This window comes from Barbus barbus, assembly GCF_936440315.1.
Source record: "Barbus barbus genome assembly, chromosome: 29".
Lineage (NCBI taxonomy): Eukaryota > Metazoa > Chordata > Actinopteri > Cypriniformes > Cyprinidae > Barbus > Barbus barbus.
Window position 1 is genome coordinate 18,854,660 of NC_136757.1, and position 15,928 is coordinate 18,870,587.

Here is a 15,928-nt window from a genome sequence, read left to right on the forward strand (position 1 = left end):
TGACTAAAATATCTACTCTATATATCTTGAAAATCCAAAATGCACCAAGACATCTGCCTTTTAGTTGGCAATGTAACTAAAATATCCAACTAATTTGAAATGAAATTTGATCAAAGCCTGTGTCATGGAATCTTGTGCAAAAATCAGTGCAAATACCACAGGACACATGTACCCCAAACCATACACAACAGTAAACATTTTCATAAAAGTCCAACGTTACAAACTGTGGCAAACAAATCTGGAACAGTAGTAGAGCCACTTCGAACCCCGTTTTATGCTTCCAGCTGATTTTTCAAAGTTTGAATTTTGGGTACCAGCTCACTTCTACCCAGTTTGAGCATTACTTGCTGAATAAAGTTGAAAGTGTTTTTCATGCACTTGGGGTAGTCCAGGTGCAGGGCATAGATCAATCCAAAAAGGACACAGAAGGCCTGAGGCAGGTTGGCCAGTTCATCCATTACCACAGACCCTTCCAAGATGATCCCTACTCTGGATGGGTTGAGCTGGGTATTTTATTGACCAAGGCAAAGAATTCCCACTGGAGTTTCAATGTACAAGTCCTTGTCAGTTACATCCTAACAGTGAAAGAAACGTTTTGACAAGGAGAGAACATAAACATGCCAGTTAGACAATGGTGCTTTGTCCACCAAAAATAACCTGTGACTTTATAATGAAAAGTATCGTACAATATAAACCACACTGAAAGTCATTTATATTAAAAGGATGATACCAGTCTTGAATTTTTATCAAATGCCATATTCGGATCTGTACAGTTTGCAACACTTTGCCCAAAATATGGAGTTTACCCACTTTCAGTCACAGTCTGCTGAAACATTTTTTTTATGACTCTCAGTACCTTTCACATTAATTCCTTTTTTTTTTTTTTTACTTTACCAGTTGAAAGTAACATACACAATAAGATATTTGATGACTGGAGCAACCAGAATCTAACAAGTGCAATCAGAACTCCCCATTTGAGTTTTAGACCCAAAAACAATTTCACAAGTTCCAACCAGTGACAGTAAAATCAAAAACTAATAGGGCAATTGTAAAAGGATTCATACAACCTTAGTTATTGGGAGAAATGTTCTACCTTTTTCAATAGGACTGGGACTGAAAGTGGGTAAACTATCTTTGTTCGGCCATAAAATAGAGACTTAATGGAGACACTGATGCTGATCAAATAATTCTGAAAATGAATGGAAGTGTTCATTAACAGCTAAAAATGAGACAAAAGGAGCATGCACCTGCAACATTTACAAAAACAAATTAACTTACAGAGCATGTCTTGAAGAAGGCAGAAGAATCATCCGCCAAGATGACAGGCAGTCCCCGAAGACATAGGCACCTGATGTCTGTTGGCTCAGTGGTCTGCAAGATAGTGGACACAAGAGTTAAAACGTATCTTGCTAAGGATACTCACATCAGGGTTTCCCATACATTCATTAATTTGTGGTGGCCCGCCACAATATCAATATCAGTGTGTGTGTGTAAGTCTGTGTGTGTCTGAGTCTGTGTGTGTGTGTGTGTGTCCACCTCCAGGTCCAGGTTGGTGTGTGTGTGTGAGCCTGTGTTTGAGTGTGTCAGTAAGTTTGATTGTGTGTGTGTGTCCACCTCCAGGTTTGTGTGTGTGTGTGTAAGTCTGTGTGTGTCTAAGTACCTTAACGGGTGACAATGTTAATGTCCATCGACGTCAAACTGCTTCACTTGGACTTCTCACAAACAGCGCACCAAGTGAAAAAAAACTTTCAAACTGTAGGCTAACCGTTAACTTTCTAGCGGGTGAAAATGGCTGCCGACCTAACGTTAGTTATATCCACACACAAACACATTAAGTTGACTGACTCCTCAACAGCAACGTTAGCTAAACAATGGACATCGGGAGGGCGAGACCAAAGCTACTTACCGTCTCTGGCGAGTTTTAGCAGCAACTGGACTGTCTGGTGCACGGCAGGAAAATGACGTTGTCTTCTCAGCAAAAAGCATAGACACGGCGGCAAAGTGACGGCTTTCACGTTCCCATCGTGCATTGCATGACTAAAACTTGGGAATTTTAAGCTATTTCACTTAAAGTTATTCACAGACTCAACTAGGTCTACAAATTAGTTTAACATACTTACATTTGCTAGTAATGCAATCAAAACTTAATCGATTTGAGTCATGTAAGTACATTATACTTTAAATGTTTGATTAGATATGAAATCCGGGTTTACAGTGTACATAGTGAAAATATAATTATATATATATATATATATAATGCAGTTACAGCCAGAGGGAATCAAGGCTTCGTCAGGACAGCATACTTGTAATGCGCGGAGAAGAGTAATTAATTACACAACATTTTAATATGAAGAGGTGCTCTTTGGTTTTCAACTGCAATAACAAATATTCTCACTAACAAAATCAAAGTTTCTCCCAAATTCTCACTTGCATTCACAAAATAATAATTTGTTACATTTATATAACGCTTTTCTGGGTACTCAAAGCGCTTGACTGCTAGATACAAAAGACACTGAGACTGCTGCTTTTTATATAACATATTTCCCGTTATAAATTATGATACCGCTTGGTTTGTTGGTCCGTTGGGTCGGATTGCTTTCTCACCACAAACGAACCGCTCCAGGGTTCGTTTGAAAGCGTGCCGAGACCACCTCTTCAAGGAGGTCTCGGTACGCTTGCTTGGTCCGCTTTTGGTGCGCACCCGAGTGCGATTGCTGCTTTCTCACCTGCCTAAACGAACCGCACCAAGAGGGAAAGCGAACTCTAGTGCGATTCAACCGAACTAAATGAGGCAGGTGTGAAAGCACCCTTATACTAATAGTTAGTTGTTGTTTTTTTCAAAATTCCCAAAATATTGTGATAGAATGTTTTCATAACCAATGGATTAATTAAATCACTTCCAATGATGAAAGAAGGATGAAATTATACAATTATCATCAACGCTTGGGTCTCTAATGCTTGAACATTTCAGATTCTGTTCAACATCTGTGGTAACAAAAACTGAATTAGTGCACTCTGGAAGCACTTCTTGTCATGGTTATATTGCAGTGCTTTTGTTTGAATTCTGATCCGTGTGAACCTGTACTTTATTCTGTGCCTCTTTAGTGCCTGTAAGTTGTGTGAATTCAATCAATGGCACAACCTCTGCTCTGCATTTAAACTAGCCTCAAGTTTAAAACCCTTTCAACCCACACAACCCAAACTTAGCAGGAGCTCTTGTGATCTGATTTTAAGATTCAAGCACCATCGACCCACATAGCCCAAAAAAATCAGCCGGAGCACTTCTGAATGCTGTTGAATCACTTGTAAATGGACACACATAAATCTTTGTAGTTCGGTATTTTAGGAACTTGAGTTTGCGACGCTTAAAATACTATATGCTCCATAAAAGATTCATGTTCTAAAGACTCAAGAATAGAAATACAGTGAGTGTTTATTCATTTTGTAAGGGGATTATATCATAAACCGTAGCCTGTGCCACAAATATAGGGCAAATATATAATCAGGCTATGGAAATATAGCAGCTTGTCTTATACTTATTGCAGTTACATGGACAAGGACTGGGTTGTCTTATTGGTTTTCAAATGTGATATCTTGTTCGGATTATGCATACAAATGACCTAAGCAAATATGACTCGCTGTGCTGCTTGTGCAGGGTGCTAATATTGATTGCGCTCTGCTCTTCATCTGATTTCACAGAACTCTTTGCTTTGATGTTTGTGTAGATTGAGTTATTTTTTTTTCCTAAAAGCCCCTTCTGCATAATCAGAGCTGCTGCTGCTATTGATTGGTGTGGTGTAAGTAGGTGTTTCCTGTAATTGTTAAACTGGTTCAGTGGTTGCTAGACTTTAATGGGTGCCTTCATCTCTCATTTGGCTTCAAAGCTTTAAGTGAGAAAACATTGTTATTCTGGGAAATAAATATTTCCTTGGGCTACACATCCAACTTTTAGTTTGTGAGAGAGACAAATTTTTATTTTCTGTGAAAATAGCGTGTGGTGGCCTGCGCTTTCTTAGACATCCCCAGCGAGGTTCCTCCAAGAGCCACGGAATGTCAGACCAAGACTCTGCGTGCTCTTTTGAAAACAAATCATTATGTCCAGATATCCTCTTTAGGTTCTTTCTCAACAAACCTCTGGGTTTTCTCTGATAAAGTTAAGTTACAGGTTTAATCTTCCTCCTACACAATTTCTCACTTTTCGAACACATTTTTTTTCATATTTTTCATATCCATAACCTTGTGTTTCTCTCTCCTTTTTCTCACCCTCTCACCTCAGATTCCTTTGTTTGCTGTTTTTATTAGTGGTGTTTGCCAACGCAAACTTGCTTGTATGTAAGGATAGTTTTTTTTTAGGACTCTTTCCTGAACTCCTAACCCTAAGTATGAAACTTCAGTGGGTAACTCATCCCTCAGTGTTTGAGCTACAGACACCAACAATACCTCACTTGTGCAATGTTACATTTCCAAGTGACTGAACTTGCTAATAATAATGATATAATAATAAATATATTATTATATGTAAAAATACACATTATTGGTGTAACGGTACACAAACATGATGGTACGGTATGGTTTCGGTACAGTAGGGGGAAAGAACTAAGAACTAAACAAAGTTGCTTTTTTTTTATTAAGCGGTGATTATGTATATAGTATACAGTGGGGGAAAAAAAATATTTGATCCCCTGCTGATTTTGTACGTTTGCCCACTGACAAAGAAATGATCAGTCTATAATTTTAATGGTAGTTTTATTTGAATAGTGAGAGACAGAATAACAAATAAATCCCAAAAAACGCATTTCAAAAAAGTTATAAATTGATTTGCATTTTAATGAGTGAAATAAGTATTTGATCCCCCTATCAATCAGCATGATTTCTGGCTCCCAGGTGTCTTTTATACAAGTAAGGAGCTGAGTTTAGGAGCACTCTCTTAAAGGGTGACTGAATGCAATCTGAATGAATCTCAGTTTGTTATCTGTATAAAAGACAACTTGTCCACAGAAGCAATCAGATTCCAAACTTTCCACCATGGCCAAGACCAAAGAGCTGTCCAAGGATGTCAGGGACAAGATTGTAGACCTACACAAGGCTGGAATCGGCTACAAGACCATCGCCAAGCAGCTTGGTGAGAAGGTGTCAACAGTGCGATTATTCGCAAGTGGAAGAAACACAAAATATTAAGTTCCACTCATGCAGTGGTTAAAACAATGCTGTATTTGTTCGGTACACATGGCCACTGAACCAAAAGATCTGTATTGAACATTTTTGATACGATTACGTGTACAGTTACACCCCTAATACACTATATACACTGCATATGCAGTATAGCAAATCTCGGTTGCATGATTGATTATATCAAGGCAAAAATGTAAAAAAAAAAAAAAAATAATAAAAAATTGCTAACACTTTACAATAAGGTGCCGTTTGTTAATGTATTAACTAACATGAACAAATAATGAACAATACATTTATTACAGTATGTTAATATTAGTTAATAAAAATACAGTCCTTCATTGTTTGTTCATGTTAGTTCACAGTGCATTAACTAATGTTAACAAACACAACATGTGATTTTAATAATGCATTAGTAAATGCTGAAAATAACATTAACTAAGATTAATAAATGCTGTAGAAGTATTGTTAATACTTGGTTTATGTTAATAAAAATAGTTAACTACTGTTAACTAATGAACTTTATTGTAAAGTGTTACCAAAAAATTACTTTTTAATTTTTCCTGTCTGTCTTTATTGTAGGTTGTGTACTTCCACACTTCCTTGTGTTTGAGTTCTGTGGTGGCAGTGGTGGAGTTGGTGTCTCTGTCTACCAGGGCAGACGGTTCCCAGGATGCAGTGGGGTCAGGGTTCGACTCCTCCAGCTCTTCACAGGTCGCGCAGACCCCAGCATCTCTCAGGTGGAGGGCAGGTAACGGTCACCTCAGAGCAGTGCAGTATGGCCATTTCCATGAGTGAGAAAGATGACACTCCAGAGCACACAGTCTTATTGACTATGCAGCAAATCCTGAAACCTGTAATGAGTGAATAAAGTGGGCTTATTATAATTGGCCCTCTATTCATCAGAAGAAAGGGCTGAATGTGTGCCTCTCATAACCCTTTTAATGGGTCTGTAATTTCATGTTCTCTTTGTCATACATACTGAACAAAGAAAAATAACTGTATAACAGCGGAGTGTGGTGGACCTCTGAATGAATTCAGAGTACTTTTTGTATACCGAGTACTATACTGAGTACTTTTTTGTACATAAATTTGTCACCCAACTCCTTAACTTCATTCCACATTTTAGGACACAAAAGAGCCCACTTCTGAAACTTGATCTGCTGGTGTTGCTTTTAAACAATGCTGCTTTAGAAAAAGTGCTATAACAGAATATACAGGTACGGAAAGTATTCAGACCCCCTTAAATTTTTCACTCTTTGTTACTTTATACACTTTGTGATATTGCAGCCATTTGCTAAAATCATTTAAGTTCATTTTTTTTCCTCATTAATGTACACACAGCACCCCATATTGACAGAAAAACACAGAATTGTTGACATTTTTGCAGATTTATTAAAAAATAAAAACGGAAATATCACATGGTCCTAAGTATTCAGACCCTTTGCTCAGTATTTAGTAGAAGCACCCTTTTGATCTAATACAGCCATGAGTCTTTTTGGGAAAGATGCTACAAGTTTTTCACACCTGGATTTGGGGATCCTCTGCCATTCCTCCTTGCAGATCCTCTCCAGTTCTGTCAGGTTGGATGGTAAACGTTGGTGGACAGCCATTTTTAGGTCTCTGCCATAAAGCCCCGACTGGTGGAGGGCTGCCGTGATGGTTGACTTTCTACAACTTTCTCCCATCTCCCGACTGCATCTCTGGAGGTCAGCCACAGTGATCTTTGGGTTCTTCTTTACCTCTCTCACCAAGGCTCTTCTCCCCCGATAGCTCAGTTTGGCCGGACGGCCAGCTCTAAGAAGGGTTCTGGTCGTCCCAAACGTCATCCATTTAAGGATTATGGAGGCCACTGTGCTCTTAGGAACCTTAAGTACAGCAGAATTTTTTTTGTAACCTTGGCCAGATCTGTGCCTTGCCACAATTCTGTCTCTGAGCTCTTCAGGCAGTTCCTTTGACCTCATGATTCTCATTTGCTCTGACATGCACTGTGAGCTGTAAGGTCTTATATAGACAGGTGTGTGGCTTTCCTAATCAAGTCCAGTCAGTATAATCAAACACAACTGGACTCAAATGAAGGTGTAGAACCATCTCAAGGATGATCCAAAGAAATGGACAGCACCCGAGTTAAATATATGAGTGTCACAGCAAAGGGTCTGAATACTTAGGACCATGTGATATTTCAGTTTTTCTTTTTTAATAAATCTCCAAAAATGTCAACAATTCTGTGTTTTTCTGTCAATATGGGGTGCTGTGTGTACATTAATGAGGAAAAAAAAAAGAACTTAAATGATTTTAGCAAATGGCTGCAATATAACAAAGAGTGAAAAATTTAAGGGGGTCTGAATACTTTCCGTACCCACTGTATATACACTAGCACTACAAAGTTTGGGATAAGTAAGATTTAATTTTTTTTTAAAGATGCCTTCTGTGCTCACCAAGGCTATTTTATATGATTAAAAATAGTCAAACAGTTATATTGTGAAATATTATTACAATTTAAAATAACTGTTGTCTGTATGAATATATTTTAAAATGTAATTTATTCCTTTGAGAATAAATGAGTTTTAGCTGAGAAAAGCTTTAGTGTCATAACATCCTTCAGAAATCATTTGCTGGTTTGCTACTCAAGAAATTATTCTTATCAGTGTTGAAAATAGTTGTACTGCTGAATATTTTTGTGGAAACTGATGTATTTTGTTTCATTCATATTCATTCATTCATACTTGACTTTTGATTAAATTTAATGCATCCTTGCTGAATAAAATCATTAATTTATTTCATAAAAGGAAAAACCTTACCCTAATCCATCTTTTTGACCCCAAACTTTTTAACAGTGTGTACAAATGCTATATATATCCATAATATAACATTTACACTAAATATTTTAACTTAATATTGCTGTTTTTAATTTTGCTTTTTTAGGTTGAGTCTGTTCAATGGGACCTCCGGAGCCCTCCTGCACCCGATGGTGAAAGACCCTCTGCAGTGTAAGTGCAACCTTGAGCTTTACATTCAGGCAATAGCTCATAGTCCACACTGTTTGCATTGCATTCAGTCAAAGATTGAAGTCAACATGAAATCAGAATGGACTGATTTTCTTAATTCAATGCCAGTTCATTTTGATGTACGTATTAAAATGGAAATTAGAGTAAATGATAATAGATTTGAATAAGAAGTGTACCATTGTGATGCATTGAGTTCTTGAAAGCAAGCTAAACCTTCGCCTTCAACGTCCACGTCCCAGTCAAAAAAAAAACTCCTCAAAAGTGAGCCTTTCAGGAGGCATTCGGGTGTGACTGGTCTGATGTTTGACACCCTGTTGTCATTAGCCAATCAAATCCCACCCTTCTTTTTTCACATTCACATTTCTCATTCACATTGAGTGACACGTAAGTATGTCACACTGCGTAAGTGAAATAGGTTGTGAATTGTGTTTCATGTTGACTTTTAAAGCTGAATTTAGTCAGTATGAATGTGGTTTTGAAATGAAGATACTATTCTCAGTTTTCTTCTAGGCAGTTCTCCATGATTGTTTTAGTTTGGTACAGTAGATAGAGGTTTCATTGATGTGATTAGCACAGCAGGTATTTGAAGGCTTGACTGAACCGGCCTGATTTCTGGGAAAGCACATGAAGTGAAATTTAACACTAGATAACATATTCTACTCATGGTCTCAAAGGAGTCAAACCGAGCTAGAGACAACAGCAAGCGCTTAGTAATAAATAGTTGATAAATAGCACTTTATGCTTTCTGACAGTAGCCATGAGAAACTATTTGCGTGTGTGTCTGTGTATGTTTGCCTCATTTTTCAAATGCTTTCAATATTCAATCTGTCAGGTTGCCTTGACTTTCCCATTTAGATTCATTTCCACCTGAAAGCAAATTGAATTAGGACTATTTCTTGCAGTGCTGTTCTAAGCAAACAATCTCTATCATGACCATTTCAGATCTTATTTTCCTATCTTTTCTGACACTGAAAGGTGAAGGAGAGTCTTAAATGTGCAAATTAAAGGAAATAGTTGGGACTTGCCTATAAATAATTGAAGAGATTCTTGAAAAAGATTTCAGAAAGTAGCCTTAATTGATGAATATTCTTTAATGTTGGCCTTTTCTGCTGTTGTGTTTGGCAGATTTTCATACCCTGGAAGATGCTTTATTTGGTTTTGACCTTGTAAGTGTTTTATGTTTGTGAATAACATTCAGATTGCTTTCTTCTATTTATGTTCTTATCTTTTTATGTCTTAATGGATATTTTCCAATTAAATTGATGTTTATACCATAAATTGTATATACATAAATTTTCTGTGTCTGTATAGCTTTAAGAAGAATAAATTTTCTTTTTCATTCCCTCACTGTGGATTGAAATCTTCAAAAGTCTCCTTTTTGGAAGCAAGTAACTCGCACTGTACAGTCACATGCATCCATAGATGTTCTTCCAAAATTATATAATCGCAAAATGAGTTTTGGGGAGTAATTGAATGCCACTGAAAGGCTGAAAAAGTATTTTTCTCAGATGACAGCAGCAGGTGGTACGGAACAAAAAAATAATGCACGATTGGAAACAAATCCCTTGTGAAAAAAAAGTACACGTTTAGCATACCTATTCCAGAAGTAATATACTTTATAAGAATATGCTGTGTAAACTGAATGTTTTCAGACATTTGATTGCATGATAATTGTAATCCGCTGAACATTATTGTGTTTTACTGTTAATACTGTTAATATTTACTGCCAAATGACCAGCATAAATATAATTAAATGCAATTTTCATTAAAGCTTGTATGTCATGCGTTTAATTATATATGTAATTACATTATATTTTATAGTATATTACCGGTATATATTATATTTTTAATGATGAAGTTGCAATTCAGTACATTTAAGATATATTGACTTTAAAGATAATTTTTAATAAAACACTGCAGTTAAAATTATAATAAAGTACTTGTGGTTTAGTATGTTAGTGAACAAATCAAAATGTATTTTCATTCTATAAAGCACCACGCAAGAATATTAAAACAATGATTTAAAATGTACTTTAAAGAAAAACTTTTAATTTGACATTATTACAAAGTGCACCTTTAAAATTGACTACGGTAATAATAATTTGAAGTACACTACAAGCGTGCAATTAAGCACACTTCTTTTTCACAAGGGATAATTGAATTAGATAGAAGACAGAGAATGACAAAACTAATGAAGTGATTTTGTTTATAACGAGAGTGATGTAGTTTTGTGGTTGTCCCATCATACTGCTTGCATTGTAGATCACAATCAGAAAGAGCTTTTATTGCCAAGTATGCTTACGCATACAAGGAATTTGTTTTAGTGTCATAAGCTTCCAGTTCACAGAGATAACAACGACACACAGACAAAAAAAATAAGATGAGAATAAAAAAATACACATGTAAATATAAATAAACAAAAAATTGAAATAAAAAAGTCATTGAAACTTAAATTATTGTATATACATTTATGCAATAGATGATAGAATGGGATAGAATAAAAGGAGATACAGGGATGTACAAGGTTGAGGTGGTAGCAAATAAATATAAGGTTATTGCAGATGTGTTAATCTTGAGACTGAGAGCACTGTATGAGAGTGACTCATGGATGTAGTGTATCTGCAGGGTGTCCAGCTGTTGGAGTGGAGAGGGAGCAACGCTGATCTAAAATCCAGCTTTTCCTTCTAGCCGTGTGTCTCTGTGCTACCTGCTATTCTGTCTCAATTATGCCTCTCCATGCTGGAGGGAGGAGATGTCCTGCTGTCTCTCTGAGAGTCTGAGCCTACTAGGGCCTCTCAGATCACACATAAACTTGCTGTTAAACAAACATAGGTGCAAACATTCTCTCACATGACTTATATAGCAGCACACTCAGCCATTATCTGCTCATTATAATACTGTACCACTGAAGCCACCTTCTGGATGGTGCAGATGTTGGGAAAGTGAGAGGATGAGACCTAAAGCAGTGCTTCTAACCTGTTTTTTAATTTTTTTTTATTAAACATTAACCAAAATCAAGATGTTATCTTTTACAACCTGTAGTTTGCATCATTTTATTTATTGATTTATTTTCGGATGAGGGTACTCCCTAATTTCTACCATTTGACAGATGTTGCGCCAAAATACCCATTAAAATAGATTTTTTTTGGATGCATAACCTGTAATGTCATAAGCAAAAGAAATGTTAAGTGTTTATAAAAATTAGAGCGCAGTATATGTTTTTGCTATATTTAATGTTCAGTTATTTGCATGGTTGGTTACATTTTATTTTTTGCATTTAGCATTGATCCCCCCTCCCCTGCTTTTTGCAGCAGAACATTTTTGGATCACAACCCACAAGTTGAGAACTACTGGCATAGAGGACGCGTAAACAGCACTGGCAGAGCCTAATAATGCTGGCAACTTGAAATCTGCGCTTCATTTGATGTGTTTGTCTGGGCGCATGTCTATGTGTGTGTGTGTGCGTAGCAGAGAGAGCTGGAGAGATGTGAGAATGAGTGAGCAGTTTTTCATCTCCGAAGATTAGAATTCCTATTTTGACACACTTCAGTGTTTGTAGATAGCTGATTTTGACAAGCACAGTAGCTTAGTCATTGCTTCATTATAGAGACAAATAGATGCAAAGCCATGTTGATGTTGTTACATCTGCTGTTCCTTCACCCGCGAAAGAAACACATAATAACCCTGAAAGGCCAAAGAAAGATCAGTCATGTTGAATTATTTGCTAAATCATTGGTTTAATCACGAAGTATTCAGTGGGAATCAGCAACAAAGTTGCTGGACAGAGAGCTGTAAATTCTGGTACACTGATTGCTATTTTTTATTTTAATTTGAATAATTTTATGCTGTTATTGGAGCCATGGTGGTTTGTACATGTGCTTTACACATTCTGAGCCTTGGTGATTTGTATAAGAGATGCAAGTTTGAATGTAGACTGCAATGTGTCCTGGTCACATTTTTTAAACAAATAAATAAATTAATTAATAAAAAATTAGGGCTGTCAAAGTTAACCCTGTAATAAAACAATAACGACCAATCTTTATAGGGTTTGCCCAAACCTTTTTAGTTTCTGAGACTCACTGGTACTGCTGCGCGAGCGTGAGATCTCTCTTTCCCGCTGCGCACACACCTCTTTCTCTCTCTCCGCGTCTGCTCTGTTCAGCGAGCGACTGAGAGGAACAGTGCTTTTAGTTAAAACAGATATTATGTTGCTTCTCTAACATGCAAGTACAGCCGAAATCACAGCATATAGCTATTGTTTTTATCTTATGTATAGCCTTTTTGATTTTATCAGACGATGGCTGGATTATAAATCAGATTAACATCTTGGAAGGGAGAGCTGGTTATTTATTCCTAATGGGTCACGTTTTAGTCACTATTTCATATTCATTCCGTTGTCTGACAACAGAAACAGTAAAATATATCAATGAAAACAGTTTTATTGAGAATTTAGCTGCATCAAAGTACAGTAGGCCTATGTGGGCACAGAGAGGCAAACAAATGTAATAATAATAAATGTACATTATGTTGAGAAGAAGTGAGCTGCCCTGTCCTGTGAAAATGTAAACAGGTTTGTGTAAGTAAATTTCTCACTGCAAAGAAAGAGAAGTAATGGGAACCTGGTGTTTCTTTTTTCATATGTCTAATAGACATGAGCAAGTTCTTTGAAAAAAATCTATGACCTTTGAAACATGCCTAGTCTTCATGCTCTATGTTGAGTATGGTTTCACTAATAATAAACATATATTGCATAAAGCATCCATATTTGTCATTGCCCATGTTGATTAGAGTATTAAATTAAGAATTATTTTAAGGTACATTTAGTACAGATAAAAATGATTAATCGCGAGTTAACTCATGTCAATCATGCAATTTAATCGCGATTAAATATTTTAAGCGATTGACAGCCCTAATAAAAATAAAAAAACAAAAAAGGTAAAATACAAAAATAAATAAATATATAAAATACAAAATATTAAATATGTTAATCAAAGAATCCTACAAACAAATGCATCACAGTTTTAACAAAACTAAGCAACTGTTTTCAGTATTTTTAATATTAAGAAATATATCTTGCGCACTAAGTCAGCATATTAGAATGATTTCTGAAGGATCAAGTGACTTTAAAGATTGAAGTAATGGCTGCTGAAAATCCAGCTTTTTCATCACACAACTAAATTACATTTTAATGTATTTGGAAGTCAATTCTAGAAATATTTCACAACAATACTATTTATTTTTATTTTTTTAATCAATCTTGTCGAGCATAAGAGACTTCCTTCAAAAACATTAAACAACTACACTTCCCGACCCCAAACGTTTGACTGGTAGTGTAATCACTAATACAGTAATACTACACTATAGCAGGTGTCTCATTTATACAGATACAGTGAAATAGGAAAATACATACTTAAGAAAGATCAGCAGGTTATATTTGAAATGCATAGTGTTGCATAATAACGCTGCAAAGAATGAACTTTGCTACACAGACTATGCAGGCCCACACAAAATCTGTGCATAGATTTCCTCAGGATTGGTACTTCCATCACACACCGTTCCATTCTGCAGATTGCCCCCCAAATTCAGTGGAGAGAATGGAAAAAGTGTCCCGATTCTCTTTTGTGCCCAGTAATGCGTAATCATTAGAATAGCATGTTTATTTGCTACTAAGTGGATGTTTTTTAATCTAATTTGTTGTACTCTAATTGTACAGATTGGTCCATTAGATAAGTAATCTCTGCAATTTTGTCACCCTACTTGTGATTGAACCTGTGACCTTTCTTTTAAAAGCCCTGATCCTTAACCATTAGGCAAGCATCACTCAGAGCTGTTATAAAGAGTGAACAGAATGACACACTGCAGCTCAGTGATTTGCACAGAGTAAGCAAAGTGCAATTCTGACCAATTAGAATGAATTTGTCTAATAAAGTGACTGCTATGGCAGCGTTCCAGAATGTGTTTCTCTTTTCCCCGTTCTCTTTCTTTTTGGAGTTTGTATGGTAATTGTTGGCACATTTTTAATGTTTAAATCCATCCCAAAATCCCAAAAAGTTTGCAGATTGCATCTGGGCCTCTCATTTGATATGTGAATGAAAATATGTGTGGTGTCACCTGCCACCGTATGCAGGTGTCACCGACATCCATTTCCTCGACTCAGGCAGGTGTGCGCACACACGTTCGTTTCATTGATGCACAATTCTGTGTAATACGGCTTCGAAGTAATGGAGCGGAATGTGTGCGCGCGTGTATCCGTGTCTGGGATAAATGGCCTAATGAAAAATGGAAAGCTCTGCTGAAATGTAATGACGCAGACTGGCATGGTCTTTCAGCGGGTTCACACCAGCCTGCTCTTTCTTTACCAACAAAAGAAGAGCACAAAACAACAAAACAGAACACATGGAACCATGTCCAGTTGCACTATGGGTGACTTTTCTCTGGCCTTGTGGACACACCTTGCATCTAAAAGCCTTATATAAGTCAATATCTTATATAATTTCAATATCTGAGTCTTACCTTGACTCACTGGTTTTGGTTTGCTTGAGAACATAAGACATAAAGTGCCTGTTTTAAAAGTAAATAAGGTTTAGAAGCTTAAATGGGGTCCAGGTGGGTGTTTTTCCTCTGCTGTGAAAGTGTCTGACAGTGAAAGTATTCTCAAAATCATGTAGAGTGGGCAAAAGTGTGGTAAAATTAAATTAAAGTGGAGATTGCTTGCATACAATATAGTTGTTGACTCTAGCATGAAATGAAACTCTCCACTTGTGCTCTCATATGTTGTCCCAGTTTGAGAAAAATATCTCTCTCGTTTTTAGTAATCTTTTATGATGGTGAGTTTCATTGGGTGCAGCCAACAGCACACATTTGATAGGAATGCTTTCCCTCAGTATTTAACAATGATGTGTAAACCTTGGCTTCATATAAATCTAGATTTTACTGTGCTGTGGGATTTGACAGTATCCCGCTTTTGATCTGTTTATAGTTATTAGTGGTGCTTGCTAAGACAAGCATCACTATTATTATTGCTCATACTTGATGTTAGACTTCTCTTCTAAACCCATAACCCAGTATTAAACTTCAGTGTGTAATTTGTCCCGCACCATTTGAGCTACAGATACAAACAATACCTTAAATTGTGTGGCTTGTTGAGGAGAGGTGTGCTGTTACCTCTCAGACTTATCAGCTAAAAAGGCAGATGATAAATTGGGCTTTAAATCCCATAAATTAACACTGAAGGAGGGAACTGAGGCTTATATATACCAATATGTCATAGATCCAGTCAGTAAGGAGTCTTCGCTTCTTGATGAAATCAAAATCAAAAACACTTTTTAGCACACCTGCCAATGATGATCATATGAATTGATAATAATTCATATTAATATTATAAATTCATATCATATAAAGTGTTATAATTAGATTTTTTATTTATTTTATTTTGTAGTCACACTTTATTTTAAGGTCCAATTCTCGCTATTAACAAACAATTAATTATTACTTTTGCCTCAATAAACTCCTAATTTGCTGCTTATTAATAGTTAGTAAGGTATTTGATAAGTGTAGGCATATAATAGGCATGTAGATAATAATTGGCATGCTAATATATTTGGCAATAATTTATTGCAGCTAGTTAAAACTGAGAATTGGTCCCTATACTAAAGTATTACACTATTCAAATGTTTAGGGTCAGCAGAGGTGCGTTAAATTTATTAAAATTAACAGTAAACATAGTGGGCAAAAAGTCAAATTTTTTTTTT

General features: G+C 36.3%; 1 protein-coding gene and 1 pseudogene across 2 annotated transcripts in view; one reads left to right on the top strand and one right to left on the bottom strand.

The window, feature by feature from the left end:
• LOC306849709 (uncharacterized protein) overlaps positions 1 to 15,928 on the bottom strand; it is a 919,849-nt gene that overhangs the window by 272,510 nt on the left and 631,411 nt on the right. The gene's annotated exons all lie outside the window — the stretch shown is intronic.
• LOC306849102 (nephrocystin-4-like) overlaps positions 1 to 15,928 on the top strand; it is a 179,726-nt pseudogene that overhangs the window by 23,426 nt on the left and 140,372 nt on the right. The window contains exons 3-4 of the transcript in view: positions 5,752 to 5,920; positions 8,095 to 8,159. The product of the transcript in view is annotated as a nephrocystin-4-like (transcript). The remainder of the gene's footprint in view (positions 1 to 5,751; positions 5,921 to 8,094; positions 8,160 to 15,928) is intronic.